This window comes from Dicentrarchus labrax, unplaced genomic scaffold, assembly GCF_905237075.1.
Source record: "Dicentrarchus labrax unplaced genomic scaffold, dlabrax2021, whole genome shotgun sequence".
Classification (NCBI taxonomy): Eukaryota; Metazoa; Chordata; class Actinopteri; family Moronidae; genus Dicentrarchus; species Dicentrarchus labrax.
The window spans coordinates 26422947-26439296 of NW_026136701.1; the positions used below are offsets into that span (position 1 = coordinate 26422947).

General features: G+C 39.9%; 1 protein-coding gene and 1 long non-coding RNA gene across 3 annotated transcripts in view; one reads left to right on the forward strand and one right to left on the reverse strand.

Moving 5' to 3' along the window:
* The window catches only part of LOC127370753 (uncharacterized), a 54173-nt gene extending 50455 nt beyond the window's left edge, over positions 1-3718 (forward strand). Inside the window, exons 1-4 of one of the 2 annotated variants that reach the window (XR_007886275.1) lie at positions 2030-2059; positions 2470-2592; positions 2676-2797; positions 3253-3718. This is a non-coding gene — a long non-coding RNA (uncharacterized LOC127370753). Of the gene's footprint in view, positions 1-2029; positions 2060-2469; positions 2593-2675; positions 2798-3252 lie in introns of those variants that run through there. The other variant, XR_007886273.1, reaches the window with a different exon arrangement.
* Positions 3719-6592: 2874 nt separating this feature from the next.
* LOC127368646 (immunoglobulin lambda-1 light chain-like) overlaps positions 6593-16350 on the reverse strand; it is a 33431-nt gene continuing 23673 nt past the window's right edge. The window contains exon 8 of the mRNA XM_051409691.1: positions 6593-7257. The gene's annotated coding sequence lies outside the window, so the exon portion shown is untranslated. The remainder of the gene's footprint in view (positions 7258-16350) is intronic.

The following is a 16350-nucleotide window of genomic DNA, read 5'->3' on the forward strand; positions in this document are numbered from 1 at the left end:
CATAATCGGGCAGTTTGTGTTGTTTTGGGACTTCATAAATATGAGCCTGTGTTGGCAGTTAATGGTGATATGGGGGGGGGGGACCACTGTGAAGTAAGATGGAAGGCCAGCATGGTGAGTCTGTGGAACAGGCTGCTGGGTTTACCAACCAACAGGGTGGATAATGAAATATTTTACTGGGATCTGTCTGTCGGAGGCGAATGGGCAACTGACATATCTGATATATTAGAAGAGTGTGGACTTGAAGACAATTATCTCCAAAAAGCAAAGGTGGATGTGGAGGAGTTTAAATATCAAGTCCGGGCTAAATGCAGACAATCATGGTCAGAAGAAATCTGGTAAAAGCCCAAACTGAGAACTTATTGTTTATTTAAGAAAGATTATAAATGTGAAACATATGTTGTGTATCATTTGTCTAAAAGTCAGAGCTGACTCTGTGCACAGTTAAGATGTGGTATATTACCACTACACATTGAAACAGGAAGATACAGAGGTGTGACCGAAGCTGAAAGAATCTGTGAATATTGTGAGTTAAATGAGGTGGAGAATAAAACTCATTTTATTTTATACTGTCCTTTATATCATGATTTACTACAAATATTGTTGAATAGAGTTCATGTCCCTGATTTACATTGATAAGTATTGAGAATGGAGCTTTAATGGAATACATTTTTGATAATGTTTTTGCATTTTCTGAATCTCTTTTTAAATCATGGGATAGGAGGAGAAGAGTAACATATGACAGATAAATTCCTCAGACTGTATATGGATTGTAGACTACTGCTTTATGAACTGGATCAAATGTACCGTGGACAGTGTTAACGTGGACTTTGTGTCTCTGTGTTGTTTGGATTTGTGTATTGTGTCTTGTTCTTAGGGGGGCTGTGTTGGTCTGTTTGTGCATTTGTTGTATTTCTATTGTGGGATATCTTTTGGAACATCATTTGTGGAAGGTTTATGTTCATGTTTGGCTGTTGTTTATGTGTTTTGCTGTAAGATGGCGGAGGGTTAACATGCTGCAATGTTTGCTCTGTTGTTAGTTAATGTGTCTGAATAATCCCATGAGGGATCGGTGTTGAAAATGAGCAGAAACAAAAATAAAATCTTCATTCAGTGTTTTCTGATCTGATGAAACTATCAGCAGGACCTCATCATCTGTCTGTGTCTTTCTAACTGTTACTAATCACTGATCAATAAATCTGTTTTATGATCTTACAAACAAGACTTGGTTAGGTTCAGGGAAAGATCGTGGTTTGGGTTCAAATAATCACTTTGTTAAGGTTAGGGGACCTTTGTCGTCACGGTTACAATAATACGAACTTCATTATTACATAATGTTTGATCATTATTTTAAATAAATCATCTTTACTATGTTCATATATTATTTTCCAGTGAATCCCTCACTTTCAACCTGTAGTTATCAGCTCATACTACAGTTTATATGACAGTACTTCTATCTGTTCTGTGCTGCTGTGAAGAATAAAACCTTCACTCTGCTGCCCTCTAGTGTCTGCAACAACACACTGCTTCAAACTGTACTGCTACTGTCACTACTACTACAACTGTTTCTACTATTAGTGCCTTCTGACAGGGGTGGACTGGCCATCTGGCATACCGGGCATCGTCCCCCAATGTGGGCCGTTGACCCAATGTGGTCCGGTCCGGTCCGGTCCGCTATGTTTTTTCTTTTCTTTCTCTCTCTAAATTCCCTCCAGTTGGGCCAATTGGCTACAGAGGGCTAGCAGTGTGTTGCCAGCATCGACACATATTATTGGTCTATGTTTGTCATTGTCAATCAATCAGTGCTGTCAATCACAACACAAACCAGGGTGGGCGGGACCTCATGGCATGGGCCGGAGTGGCGGGACGGGCTGCTGCTGAGCTGAAGATGGATAACCGTAAGAAACGCCCGGGTGGGCTGAAAAACCACTTAAAAAGCTGAAGTCTCTGGAGGTGGAAGCTGCTAAATGTTGGACATTGACAGACCTATTTGGTGCCGGGGTCACCACCCCAGCAGGTGCTGCTGCGCCCGGGAGACGAGCGAGTGGAGGCAGACATGGTGAGTAACGTTAGCCTGGTTTTTCCATTGAATGTGATGGGACCTCATTAACTGCATACTTGTGACAACATATTAGCCCAGAGTTGAAGGGCTGTGACTGTTGGTAGTTGTGCTTGATTTGGTTTAAATATGCCGAATTGTGATATTATGGGTTATTATTGTTCTAAGTTAGCCAACAGCTGCTTGTTGCCATAGCAACAGTAACCATTGACATGGACTGATGACTGGAAATAGAGATGCAGAATCAAGCTGTATTGTAAATACAGATGAGATACTTTGAATTTGAGCACAAAATACAAGTAAACCTAGAGGAAATAATGAGTTTAATTTGCAATATTTGCCATTGAATTTATTGTAATCTTTCAATTCATAGGGTTAGAGACTTAATAATGTCTCCATGTCCCTCTCAGGTTGAACACTTGACATGTGAGAGCCTGAGGAGTTGTTCCCCCTCCGTCCATTTTCAAGGACTTGCTCTCTCTCTGCCTCCACTTCACCACTTTTTGGCTACTGAGACGTCTCTGATTGGTTGAGTATGTCATGTGTCTTATAATGTTATATGAATTCATACTTGATTTGTGATGATGACTTAATAATGTTTCCATGTCTCTTTTAGGTTGACCACCCTATATATGAGAGCCTAAGGAGTTGTTTTCCCTCTGTCCCCTTTTGAGGACCTGCTTTGTCTCCTCCATCATTCACTGGGCCACTTTTGGGTTCCTGAGCTTATTTCATGTGGTGAGAGGAATGCAATATGTGTATGTTTAAAGGTTTATGTGAAGAAACATACTATATGTGTGATAAAATGACAATTGGTAATTCATAAATGTCTCTTTATATTCTCTGCTACCATCATCTCCTGTCAAACAGGAGAGAGAGAGAGAGAGAGAGAGAGAGAGAGAGGTTATTATGCAACTTGTTTTGTCTCAGATTGAAACAAAAGGTTTGATTAGGATTATTTCCTGGTTGAAGATTTTCATATTGATGATTTGAATTTCAAACATCTGCATATCTTTTAAGTTCAATGAACAGTTATGCAGGTAGGCCTTAGGGCTCTTTTGAGACTTCAGTCATCCTTCATGACAGATACATTTGTTCACTAAGTGTCACTACATCACAAAAAGGCTACATGGCTACATATACTTGTCAGTACACAGATACTGAGTACAAGTTGTGTTTGCTGTTTCTTGCAGGTCATGAATTTGGTGAGGAGTGGAGCTGGCTGGCTGCGGACGAGGAAGTAGGGCAATATATACATGTGCACATACACGTATATGAGAATGCATATCTATTCAGACCTGTAATTCATGTCTTAGACTTTTTCACACAGCTATAGATCATTATTTGTTTTTCAATTCTCTATTTATGGTTTCATAATGACTGAGTCACCGTTAAAACAAATGAGTTTCAGCTCTAATGCTGCTACTGTCTGTAATATGTTTCTATTTAGATTATTTGTCAGGAGATTTTGTTATTATTGTCCCAGTCTGCTTTTAACTAATGCTGGGCTTACACCAAAAGATTTTCACAGTCACAGACTAAAAACTGAAAGGGTAGCATGAGGGTTCTTCCCGTTAGTCTCGTCCCACCCCTAGTCATGACATAACTTCTGTTGTGATTTGACACTATAATGAATAAAGACTGATTGATTGATTGCTATAGCTGTCAATTTTAGTCCTTGAGTTCATAGTTACGTGCTTTATTTGTTAACTGCTATCAAGGAATATGACTCTCCTTTGTAGTATGCATGAGAGGAGATGCTGCGAGATTTGTGGACTTCTATGTAGTGTCTGCTGATAATGTAGTGGGCTGGTCTGGACACAAAATGCCAGGGCTGAATTTTTGTCCCAGTCCACCCCTGCCTTCTGATGTTGTTGAATTCATCTCTAGTATTTTGTTTCTATTTTAGATTTTATTGTTCAATCACACAGTCATTGAGAGTTACTGTTGCTTGATCAAACTGGTGTTTATGTAGAGCAGGGCCAATGAGCAGCATCTCAGTTTTATCAGAATTTAGGAGCAGGAAATGATGTGACATGTATTTTAACACAGCAGGCAGCAGTCCTCTAATTTAATAAAAAAGAGGTAAAATGGTGCCCCGTGTGAGGCACAGTACTGGAGGCAATTATTCCTAATTGTGCAACATTAATATTTCAGCAGGTCGTCCACGAATTGGAAGGTTGTTGGTTCGATGCCTGGCTCCTCCGTTGCATGTCAAAGTGTCCTTGAGCAAGATACTGAATGAGTTAGTTTCTGTTCGATGGGCTTTGACATCACTGTGTGAATGTGTGTGAAAAGGGCCGAATGTGGCTGTAGTGGAAAAAGTGCTTTGAGTGGTCAGAAGACTAGAAAGGCGCTACACAAGTACAGTCCATTAACCTATTAGTATTTACCAGCCCTTTAGCAGCTATTTCACCTATGGACGATACACTCTAGCTCTCAGGATCACACATTGGGTTCACTCCTGAGAACAAAGCATCAGTGTTAAATGTGAAAACTGATTCACAACACAAGAGGGCGCCTTCATCCTGCTAACCAGGGATGTAGTGGAGGTTAAAGCACCTCAACTCACTTTGTCAGCTCAGTGATCTCCTGCTCCAGCTTCTCCTGAAGCTCTTTGACTCGACTCACTTCAGTTTCCTGCTGGGATCTGACCTGCTGCTTCACATCGGAGCTTCTTTTCTGGATGAGACGGATCAGCTGAGTGAAGATCTTCTCACTGTCCTCCACTGCTTTATCAGCAGAGCGACTGATAGCCTCCACCTCACGCTCCTCTACAGCTACAAAGGGACCCATCTTTGGCCCAATCTTTCTGACTGAACATGCATTTTTGTTGTTTAGTTGAATATTTTGAATACAAATTGTTTGTGTGTCTTGAGGGGTTAGCCAGAACCAGCCTGGTTTGCCACTGTGGCAGCTACATTAGGACTCAGCTAACAGCAGCTACATTAGCAGTAAGAGTTAAGGTAGGTAGAGCAGCCGGAGGACGTCAGTGGGAAAACCAGACCATATTTCCTTCATAAAATATGATGCAGTTTCACCCAAATCACTGATGAAGTTGTGTTTCTGTACAGTAATCAGTGAGCTCTGGCCCTCCAGAAACAATCTGCTCCGGTAGAGTTTGCTCTCTTTTAGGAGAAAGAGTTTTCAGGCTTTACTGCATTCTACAAAAGTACATTTCTGGGAGAGGTAGGGTTTCTTATTGTGCATTACATAGTTCTTAAGAAGGATTGAAAATAATGCTTCATTTTTGAAATTCATTATTCACTTTTGGTGATTAGAGTCCTCTGGATACCCTTGCACTTCCTCTGACTAACCACAGGGTGGTGGTGTTTCTCTCTGATGTTTAATGTCAGCACCAGCAGCAAACACAGAAATCCACCATATGATAAACTTTAGTTTCCAATCTGTCACACAGCCATGGTGGAAGAGCTTATTTATTGGTGTGACACCTATCTAACACCGTACAGAGACATGTAATGTCACACAGGTCTTGTCTGGTGAGACAGTTGCAATATGTTGAAAATGATCAAACTGTTCAGGGTTATAACATACATGATAGAAAAACCATCTCTTAATATGATATTAAATATATCATAAATGTACCTTTATTATTATTTTATGTTATTGATTGCTGACTCATAAGATTGTTTAAAATCCAGATCATGAAGAAATAAGACTTGTCAACAGAGGTCAAGGAGCCAGAAATCCCCTCCCCTAATGAGTACAATAAACAATAAAAACAAAAAATGAGACATCATGAATTAATCATCAAGAGAGAAACATGTCTTGAAATAATATCTGTTAATTCAATTTGAAGAAACGATGATGGTACAGAAAAACACAAATATCTGATGAATAAAATGTCATAAACTGACACAATGTTCAGTTTTCTGATAAGAAGGACAGAGGCCTCGTTAGAGTTTGAGAGAGTGAATCTTCAAATTGTTTTTTCAGCAAAAAAGTTCATTAGTAGTTTTCTGATGATCCCTGTTTAAGTTTTTTCCAATTTAATTTCTTATCAGTTGAGAAACTTGAGATATGTATTTTCCCTCTACTGACACTCTAGCATAATCTCCGTCATACCTCCTGCCCCTTCCCACAATCATTATGAAATCTCACTTTTTAATATTTAATGTGCAATGTGAAACCATCTTGAAACTGTCACCAATTCCTCATTTAATTTCACTTACTAGAGTGTGTAAGTTAAGATTGCAGAGAACAAAAAAGGAAAACAAAACCTAGAAACTAATGAAAAATCATTCCTATACATTTTTAGAAAACAATATTTAAGCAGAGAGTTTGAGGAGTTCATGAGTGTGTACAGCAGCAGATATGAATCTGTTCTCAGTGGTTATTAGGACTCATAAAAAACTGTTGACAGCGAATCAACACTTCCTTTCCTGCAGCAGACGGGCTGTGTGGGTTTCCTCTCTGCAGCCTCCTCACCGTTAGCTGCACTTTTTCACATTAATAACACAATGACAGTTACAACCATCGACTCTGGTTAAAGAATCATTCCAGGAACTTCAGTTTGATTTCAGCTCTCAGTACTCACTGTGAAAGTTGTCTTTAATTCAAACTGTTTTATTGATTCTGTAAAGGTGACAGTTTAATGACAGTTTCTCCAGCCTGACTCCAACTTGTAACATAATACAACATATTAGGACATGTGGGAAAGGATCATAGCCTGCATACATTAACATCATCAATACAAAGACAATTTCTAATTTATTTGTTCATTCTTAACATGTTACAAATAAGAATAGAAACTGATCAAGCTGCTGTATCATCATTTTATAGCAGTTGTAGCTTCAAAGCAGCTCGCTCTGCTGTTTGTCAGCAGTGTCGTCAGCGTAGAGATTTACATCCACACTGACACAGTTATAAAAGGGCCTCAGCACTAAAGCCAGTGACACTGATTGTGTTTCTATTTTTTGCTATGAAGCCAAACTGAAATTCACAAATACAATGCAAGAACAGAAAATAAGAACATAGAAAATATAAACAGTAAATATCTAGCAGACAGATAATGATTCAGCTTTTCTATGATTATACGAGTCACAATTAAAAGTGGAAATAAACTAGAGCTAAACTAAACTAAACTAACACTACAGTAGCAAAGAATTTACACTAACAACCTCAAATATATATGTGTATGTGTATGTATTTATATTTTCTGGAGTACTTTATTGAACCTGTTTTTTAAAAGATAGGTTTCCCAATGAACCACAAAAATAAAAAATTAAATCTAAATTGATATTTCGGTCTGCTGATCAAAGTGATAAATGAGATGAACTGATGATATTTGATAGAGAGAAAAGGAGAGCAGAAAACAGTCAGTCAGCATGTGTGCAGTTGGTGGACGGTCCCTTGTTTCTGAGGATCATCAGCAGAGAGAGTCCACAGCAGTACACCAGACTCTTCACTATCAGCACTGTGTACATCAGACAGAGCAGCTTCACCTGGCACTGAGACTGGAAGGACACTGACAGACAGACAGACAGACAGACAGACAGACAGACATACAGGTCAGTCTTCTCTCCACACTGTTTCAGTCTGTTCAACTGTGTAAATTTCATCAGTATAACTTGGACCTTTCCAGACGGGACAACCAGCTTTACATGAAGACAGGGGTCAGCTACAGTTTGAATGAAAGCTCAAAGGCCCTTATTAAATACAACAAGTCAGGGCCCCACCAAGCTTTTAAAGTTCCTAAATAAGATTTGATTTTCTGTTTGATTCAAAACAAAAACTTGGAGCTAAAAGACACTAAAAAGCTCCATAGACCTGCAGAGTTGGTGATGAATATCTGTGAGTTCACAACTACCAAAGACACTTTCACTTTACACAGAGTCATTACATTAATTCTTAATATAGAAATATTCATAGAGGAGCTTTAAGATATAGTCCCCAATGTTTTGGCAAAGAGGCAGCAGGTGATCTTACAGTCAGCTTGCTGCAGAGCTGGCAGGTCTGCTGGCTCTCTCTCTGGAGGACAGGAGGCTGCTGGAGCTGGAACCTCTGAAACAGAAAAGGAGTCAAAAAGAAATGTCAGTCCTCTGCTCCTCTGCTCTCTTTGACAGCGTCTCCACATGAAGCTGAATCACTGCTGAACTCAGTCACCAAGCCTTCATTACCTTGTTCTGTTTGGGCCTCTACTGTGCCCCCCTCGTGATGGACGGAGCAGCGGTATTTATATGTGCTGTTCTCTCGCTGAGGGATCAGCAAGATGGAGGTGGTGCGTCCCGACTCTCTGAGCTCCAGCTGCTCTCCCTCAGCAGAGGTCACGTCTTCCTCAGTACCATTGTCCTTTTGTCTTTTCCAGGAGAACCGGACCAGAGGAGGAAACATGTCTGAGGCCACACACAGCAGGGAGCTCTTCCCCTCCAGGTGGGCTCTGGATGCTGCTGGGTACACGCTCACCACGGGCTTCACTATCTGCTCATCTGAAGTTTGACAGCAGCAACAAGCAGCACAGACACACATTCACACAGTCAACAGCAGCTTACAGCACTGCACTGCATTCAGTCTGATCCTGGAAACTACATGGACTCTGATCACTAAACTACTCATCAATACAGCACAAAGTTCAATTCTTCAATCTGCCTTCAAGAAAAGAAAAAGTATTTTATATATTATGGTTAATGTTATTTTTTATAGCAAAGGACAAATTGATCTTAACATCAAACACAACAGCCGATGGATGATCACAATATATTAGATATATTATATATTTACCAATATTCTTCACTCTAACTGCCAGATATCTACGGATATGAGACTTTATTGATCCTTCATGGGAGAATAATTAATATAACATCATAAAATAAATATAATATATATATAATAAATATTGAAATGTAGAAATCTTTAAATGTAAACTCAAAGTTAACTCTGTAGCTGGTTTTTAACTAGGAATATTTTTTAGATATTATTTACCCCATTAAATTATTATTTTTATCATTTTATTGTTATTTTATCCTGTTTATTTCCTTGTAAATTTCATTGTAAATGTATTTGATCATTTTCTTTTAAGTCAATCTTATTGATTTCATTTGTCTTTAATTCTGGTTTATTAATCTATTTGATGTAGTTTTTAGTATAGCTTTAAACACTATTTTTATATCTGTAAGATCTAATTAACTGTATTTTATTTCATTTATTTTTGTCTTTGTATTTTTTGGAAAATCTGATTGAATAGTTTTTGAAATTATAATATGTTCAGTATCTGATACATATTTACTGTTAAAAACTATAAAATGTGTTCAGTTTTACAAATTGGAAATTGTGTTAATCATCATATAAAGTATTAAGATAGAAATGTGTATGTATGCTATTATATATCATCATTATAGAAATATATTAATGAATGTGCATCATCCACTAAAAGACAGTACAATTGTCATTATTTACATTTTACCATTAAAATTCTATTTTTTCCTACACAACATAGTTTAAGTTAAATGCTTTTCAAACACATTTACTGATATACATTCAATCATATTTAATGTATTATATTGTTTTATAAAACAAGAGATGGTTCTGAATTACTGAGATGATCAAATACTGTATATCTGTAACATTGCCAATATTGCACAATGATCACTGACATCATTAAAATATATGTTGAGGTGTATTTGTTATAATTAAATCCAACAAGGTCGACTTATTTTGTGCTTTAGGATTTGGCCTTGTTGGTGCATTAATGAGTTGCACAAGGTTTAAGGAGTCACAGAGTTCTTTAAAACAATCTGCCAGCAGATACTAAAACATGTGTTTACTTTTACACTTTTGATATTATATTAAACATCATATACTATTTATATTAAAAGTCTATCAAGATACAAATACATATTTATACATTATATATCAGTCATCTATATTCATCATATATAGAAATAGAAATATATAAATTGGTACGCATACATTCTCTTTATATCCAGTATCTGTTGGCCTTCAGCTATGAGTATATTTTCCTTTTAAAGACATTTGTACCATCACATAAAATACAACTAGCAAAATCTTACCAATAAAAAACACTTTTTTCTTATACAACACATTTAAAGACACATACTGACACATATTTAATAATATATAATATCATATATTATCTAGTTTCATTAAAACAGGAGATGGTTATGAATTACTGAGATGATCAAATACTGTATATCTGTAACATTGCCAATATCATACTTTTTCTATATAAATCAGTTTGATCTCATGCAGAAATAAAGAATAACTTCAGTTGTGCAGTGAGATTTAAACATCTTTTCAGGAATTATGAACCTTTTTTATGTAACAATAGCTGCATGGCTGCAAGAATTCTCTACTAATTATGAAAAAACTAACATGTAAAGCCTGAAGCAGCAGAAACTCATTAAAAACACATTTTCAACTTGTTCAATAAAACAACTGAAGGAAAATGAAGGTTTATTCTTACCTGTTACATACAGTTTAGTTCCAGAGCCAAAGATGAGGTACCCACCTCCTCCCACAGTGAGAGAGACTAATACAAAAACCTGTCTGCTGTTGAATGTCTCTTTAGACACACTAGCAGTGTCGCTCTATGGATGGTAATGTCTGTCCGTCCACTACTTTAGTCCACATGGATTGGACCTGGACCAAAGGATGGATGGATGGACAAATAAAATCTTGTACAGACATTCTTGGTCCTGGCTCCTGGAAGTTGCTCCATGTCCTCCCTGATTCATATTCTTCATATACGTTTACAGTCTACCTATACTATTCATTCTATTGTACATATTGTTGTTTTGGTCTATTCTGTACATACAACATTTATTGTATCTCATCCTGGAAGAGGGATCCCTCCTCTGTTGCTCTTCAAGGTACAAAGTAAGTTATTCTGTCAGTATACAACCAAGGTTGCACAATGAAAAGAAAGTAGCAGGTGGGCTGGTCCTGCCGTTCTGGCTGGGTGGATCGTCTCTTTAATCCAAACCCCACACTTCCTTTGCTGATGACTGCAGTCTATTTCTGTCAGAGGTAATACGTGTTTGAGCAATAAAGCTGAAAACAGATTGAACCTAAACAGAGAAGTTTGAAGGAGCTAGCCTACCGACCGCAGCATCTGAATGTGCAGCCGTTCCCAAAGCAGTAGAAATAATCAGGAGTTTTCCACCTTGATTTTTCACCTGTTAAAGGGTTTTTGTGGAGTTTCTCTTTATCTGAATGGAGGCTGTGAGGATAGAGGGTGTCGTATGCTGTACAGATTGTAAAGCCCCTTGAGGCCAGTTTGTGATTTGTGATATTGGTTCATTGGGTGAAGGGATGAGTCTTAAAGTGGAGATGAAACAGTCAAATATACATACATTATAATATATAGATGATAATAATAATCTAAGTCTCTTGCTCATTAGGAACAAGAATTGTACATTATGTGGATAAGAGGAGCTTCACTGAGTGAGCCTCTGAGAGAAACTCCGGTGAACAGTGTAAACTGACTTTAAAAAGATGGCTAGCTCAGGTATTAACTGTAATATGTAATGAGAGTGCACGATTTTGCCTGTTTCCACACGCACTCACGCCATACATCCAATTTACCACGCAAATGAGAAAGTGAGAAATTCCGATCTTGGGCCGAGACTCATTCGTTCCTTTTTAAACTCCCCGACGGTAGAGGCGCTGCAGACTAGGTATTTAACAATGAAATGTCGTGCAATTGAGTACTCACTCTCTTAAACTTTAAATCTTAATAATAAATTATTTGTGTGTGTTAAAGCTGTCATAACAAGCAGCAGGAGAGCACCTTGTTAACCTCGTGGTATACTGCATGCTCACAATATCAGCTCATTGCATTGTTTATTTACTCACATGGCATTTATCTTTTTATTAACAGGCCAAAGAAAAGGACTGACACTGTGGACCTTTTCTGTAAGACCAAACAGCACTTCCAATAGGTAAGATGTATTCCAAAGAAAAATAAATACAGGAAATGTGTGCAATAGAAGTAGACATGTTTTTGTAACTGAGAGTAGAGTTATTAAACCGACATGACAATTTGAATTCTTTTAAGGTTTCAAAGATGTCCCATAAGAGACCTTTGCCAGGACAAAAGCGAAACCTTTTATTTTATTTAAAGAACCAGCCAAGTAAGAAAAGACAGACAAACACACTGACAGAACAGCCAGAACGACTGATAGAAACGACAGGACAACAGACAGAGGAGCAACACACAGGACAGAGAGAGCAACACACAGGACAGACTGACAGACGCGTAGAGGAGCAACAGACAGGACAGACAGAACGACCAACAGGGCAGATGGAAGAAGACACAGAGGGACAGACAGAAGAGACCCCCCCAATCCAACAGCAGGGCCAGAAGAGTCGTGCTCTGGCTGGAGCAGCAACATATAGATGCATTTTCAAAAATAAGTGGACCTCTTCATGGCCATTTATTACCAGAGGGAGCCTCAACACACACTACTGGTGTGCAGTATGCCGTATTGAAAACTCATGTTGCCACCAGGGTGTGACAGATGTAGTGCGCCACATAAAAAGCAAAGGCCACCAAGAAAAGCAACAGGCTCTCCAGTCCACAGCCACAATATCCCAATATGCTGTGCCCGTTCCCTCTGTTGCGGGGATGTCTGCACAAGAGGTTAAGCTGTGATATGTGTAATGGTCCTGTCAAGGTTCAGTCAAGAGTTTTGTGTTATAGTTGATCATGGTAAAGTCATGGTTGATAGTTTTGACTAATTTGTGGTTTGTATTTCAGTGTAGTACAGTTTTCTTAATTTGAGATCTGAGTTGCAGAATGTGTTTTTTACCTGTGCCCTATTATCGCAGGTGTCTATTTGAAATAAACTATGGTCTTTTGGGAGGATTAATAATTTTTAATTTCTTACAGACAAGAAGAGCTGAGGTCAAAATGACAGCTGGGTTGATAGTGCACAACCTCCCCCTATCCTTTGCGGACCACCTGGGGCCTCTCCTAAAAGAATGTTTCGGAGATTCAAAGACAGCGCAGGAGTACAGGTGTGCCAGGACTAAGTCATCCTGCATTATCAATGAAGCACTCGCACCCTATTTCACACAGGAGCTTGTGAAGGAGATGAAAAAGGCCCCATACACCCTGGTTACGGATGGGTCGAATGACACTGGTATTTCCCAAACTATTTGAGATTTTTCTCCTCTGCAAAACATTTGCTTTGTGTGTTTTTAAACATCTAACAACATGATTCTAACTCGTCATTATAGGAGTGGAAAAGATGAACCCGCTTACTGCCCGGGTCTTCTTGGGCAGCAAAGTTGTCCACCAGTTTTTAAGTATGTGCACAACAAGTGGGACGAGATGTGGGACAGCCAGTGAGATCTTCACCAAAATGAACTCCATCTTAGAGGAGCACGGCATCCCTTGGGAGAACTGCATTGGTCTCTCTATTTTTTTATTTTGGTTTGGTGTGTGAACCACTTTGTGTCGGACTGTTTTCACAACCTCGGTCAGTACAACAGTGGACTGGCTGAAAGACTGTTCCTGAAAGAGGGATTGTACCAACTGTCTGTGGAGAGACGGCAGAGGAAGTAACTGGAAGTATTTTTAAGAGTTTATGCTGTTTTTATTGTTCGTGTACCGCTAGCACATGCTAACAGTTGTTAGCTACAGGAGCCTCAGTGATGCTAACGTAGTTATTGTTTGTTAAATGTTTGTTAAATGTTTGTTATTGTTTGTTAAATGTTTGTTAAATGTGACCAGCCACGAGAAAACCAGCAACAAGTCTCCCGAGAGGCATTTTGAGTTATTTACAGATTCTGAAAGTGTAGTTTCTAAGCTTTCCAATGATGTCTAACACATGGAAATCTGATAATATTTGAAGAAGTTGTGGCCATTTGAATGTATGCACATCTCAAAACCCTTTAGGGAGAAAACAGCCCGAGAACATTTGCAATTCTCACCTCAGGAAATTCTTACCCCCTCCCTCGTCAACACAATGGTGCTCATTTGCATCTCATTGAGATAAGCCCTACCCCCTGCACTCACTGACATCTGGTATCTGATAGCCAACAATGGTTATCAAAAGCAGTTATCACGTAGTTAATGTTGATGTAGTGTTATTTTCCTTAAGCACTTTAGTGGACTGATCAGAATTAGAAGGTACTTTATTGAAATGGAAATGCTTTTATTACAAAAAGCCCCTGAATATCATTCATTAATACACAGGATAAGATGTTACAATCCCTTGTGCCATAATCCAAGGTATAAACCACATCTACACATCTACAAACACATCTGTTTAACACTCTGTAAAGCACCATGAGACATGTGTATTGTTTTGGTGCTCTATAAGGGAAATTAAATTGAAATTGAAATCTAGAAGTGCAGTGTAGATGGATCAGTCTGTTGCTGAAGGAGCTCTTGTGGCTGATCAGCACATTGTGGCGAGGGTGTGAAGGAGAGTCCAATTATTTGGTGATATCACATCTGCATACTCTTCTGCATCCTCTTCTGCATCCTCTTCTGTGGACTCTTCTGCGGACTCTTCTGCTGTGACCCTTGGCGCTGGGCATGTGATGTCTCTTGCCTCGTCGGCATAGAAAGGCCTGATTTTTTCATAAAGATAGGTCTGCCTGTCAATGTTCAGTCCAGGTGGGGCCAGGACAGGAAGACTGTCACCATGTCACCTGACTCTGGGTGTATACATCCAAACTGTTCCTCAGGTAGGCTAGTTGCTAAAGCACTAGCATCACAGTCAATTTAAGCAATTCAAGCATTATTCAAATTAACAGCAGATGCTCACATTACTAGCCAAACCTCCCATTACAGCTTAGTTTCGATGTGCATATCATTTTAAAACAACAGCCTACATTGTACTAAGGTATAAACATGAAAACAGAAAACATGAGATAACAGTTTGTAATCCCTGTGACTTTGACTGCGACTTTGAATGAACACATAACGCAAAGTAGATAACTTGGATGTTAATGGAAACTCACCCCATAAGAAACTGAAAAGTATTCCTGCAGACTTCATTGCCTCCGATGGAATAAGTGGTCCGGGGGCGCTTTCTCTTCGTCTGGCTGTACATAAGCTCTGGAGAAAGTTTGTCGCTGTATGAATGTGTCCCAATGAGAGTTCTCCTCTCTTCTTCCGTAGCATTTGCAGTCAAAGTTACGGATTTTCTCCATTTCGCTGTCTTTATCCTCTTCACATGTTACCGTAGATATAGCGTCTGATATCTTACGCTCCAGCTCCTCTGGTGCGAGGCTGTAGCACGTCAGGCTACAGACGGGGGTCCCTTCAGCACACAAACAACCATACTCCGCTGATGAATACACCACTTTTATTCAGCGTACTGCTCACACGGCACACAAAGTCTAGCTTGGTCGCCTCTGGCTCTCAGTGGCACTCTCGGTAGCTTCTCCCTGGCCCAGCACACTACTGCAAGAATAAGGGTAGAGTCATCAGGTAATTAAGGGCAGGTGAGGTAATCAACTCACCAGCCTTTCCCCACCTCTCCCTCCTGCAGCTGAGCGCAAACCACACCCACCTCCCCACACCCCCACCGCCCGACTTAGGCCGGGGGAGCCATCCGGCCCAACCTACTCGGTAATAACCCGCGAGCCCCAAGAACCGCCTCACCTCCTTTTTGGTCTTGGGCTGTGGGCTGGCTGCAATTGCTGCTGTCTTGTCTACTTGCGGACACACCTGCCCACTGCCCAAGTGGTACCCCAAATACCGTACCTCCCTCCGTCCAATGGCACACTTCTTCGGGTTGGCCGTGAGCCCCGCCTGCCTCAGTGACTCGAGCACCGCCACCACACTCTGCACATGCTCCCGCCAGCTGTTACTATGGATGATAACATCATCCAAGTAGGCGGCAGCATACGCAGAGTGCGGAGCCTGAGACCCGGTCCATGAGACGCTGGAAACTGGCTGGGACACCAAACAAACCGAAGGGAAGCGTGACAAATTGGTACAAACCGTACGAGTGGAGAAGGCCGTTTTCTCCTTAGACTCTGGAGACAAGGGAATCTGCCAATAGCCCTTGGTTAAATCCAGTGTCGTGAAAGAGCGAGCAGTGCCTAACCGATCCAGGAGCTCGTCGACCCGAGGCATCGGATAAGCATCAAACCGTGACACATCATTCACCTTGCGATAGTCCACACAGAACCGAATAGACCCATCCTTCTTAAGTACCAGAACAATGGGGCTACACCAGGCACTGTTGGACTCTTCTATTACCCCCCATCTCCAGCATGGCCTTCAATTCCTTCTGAATCACTTTTCTTTTGTGTTCAGGTAACCGATAGGGCCGTGAACGCACTGTCAC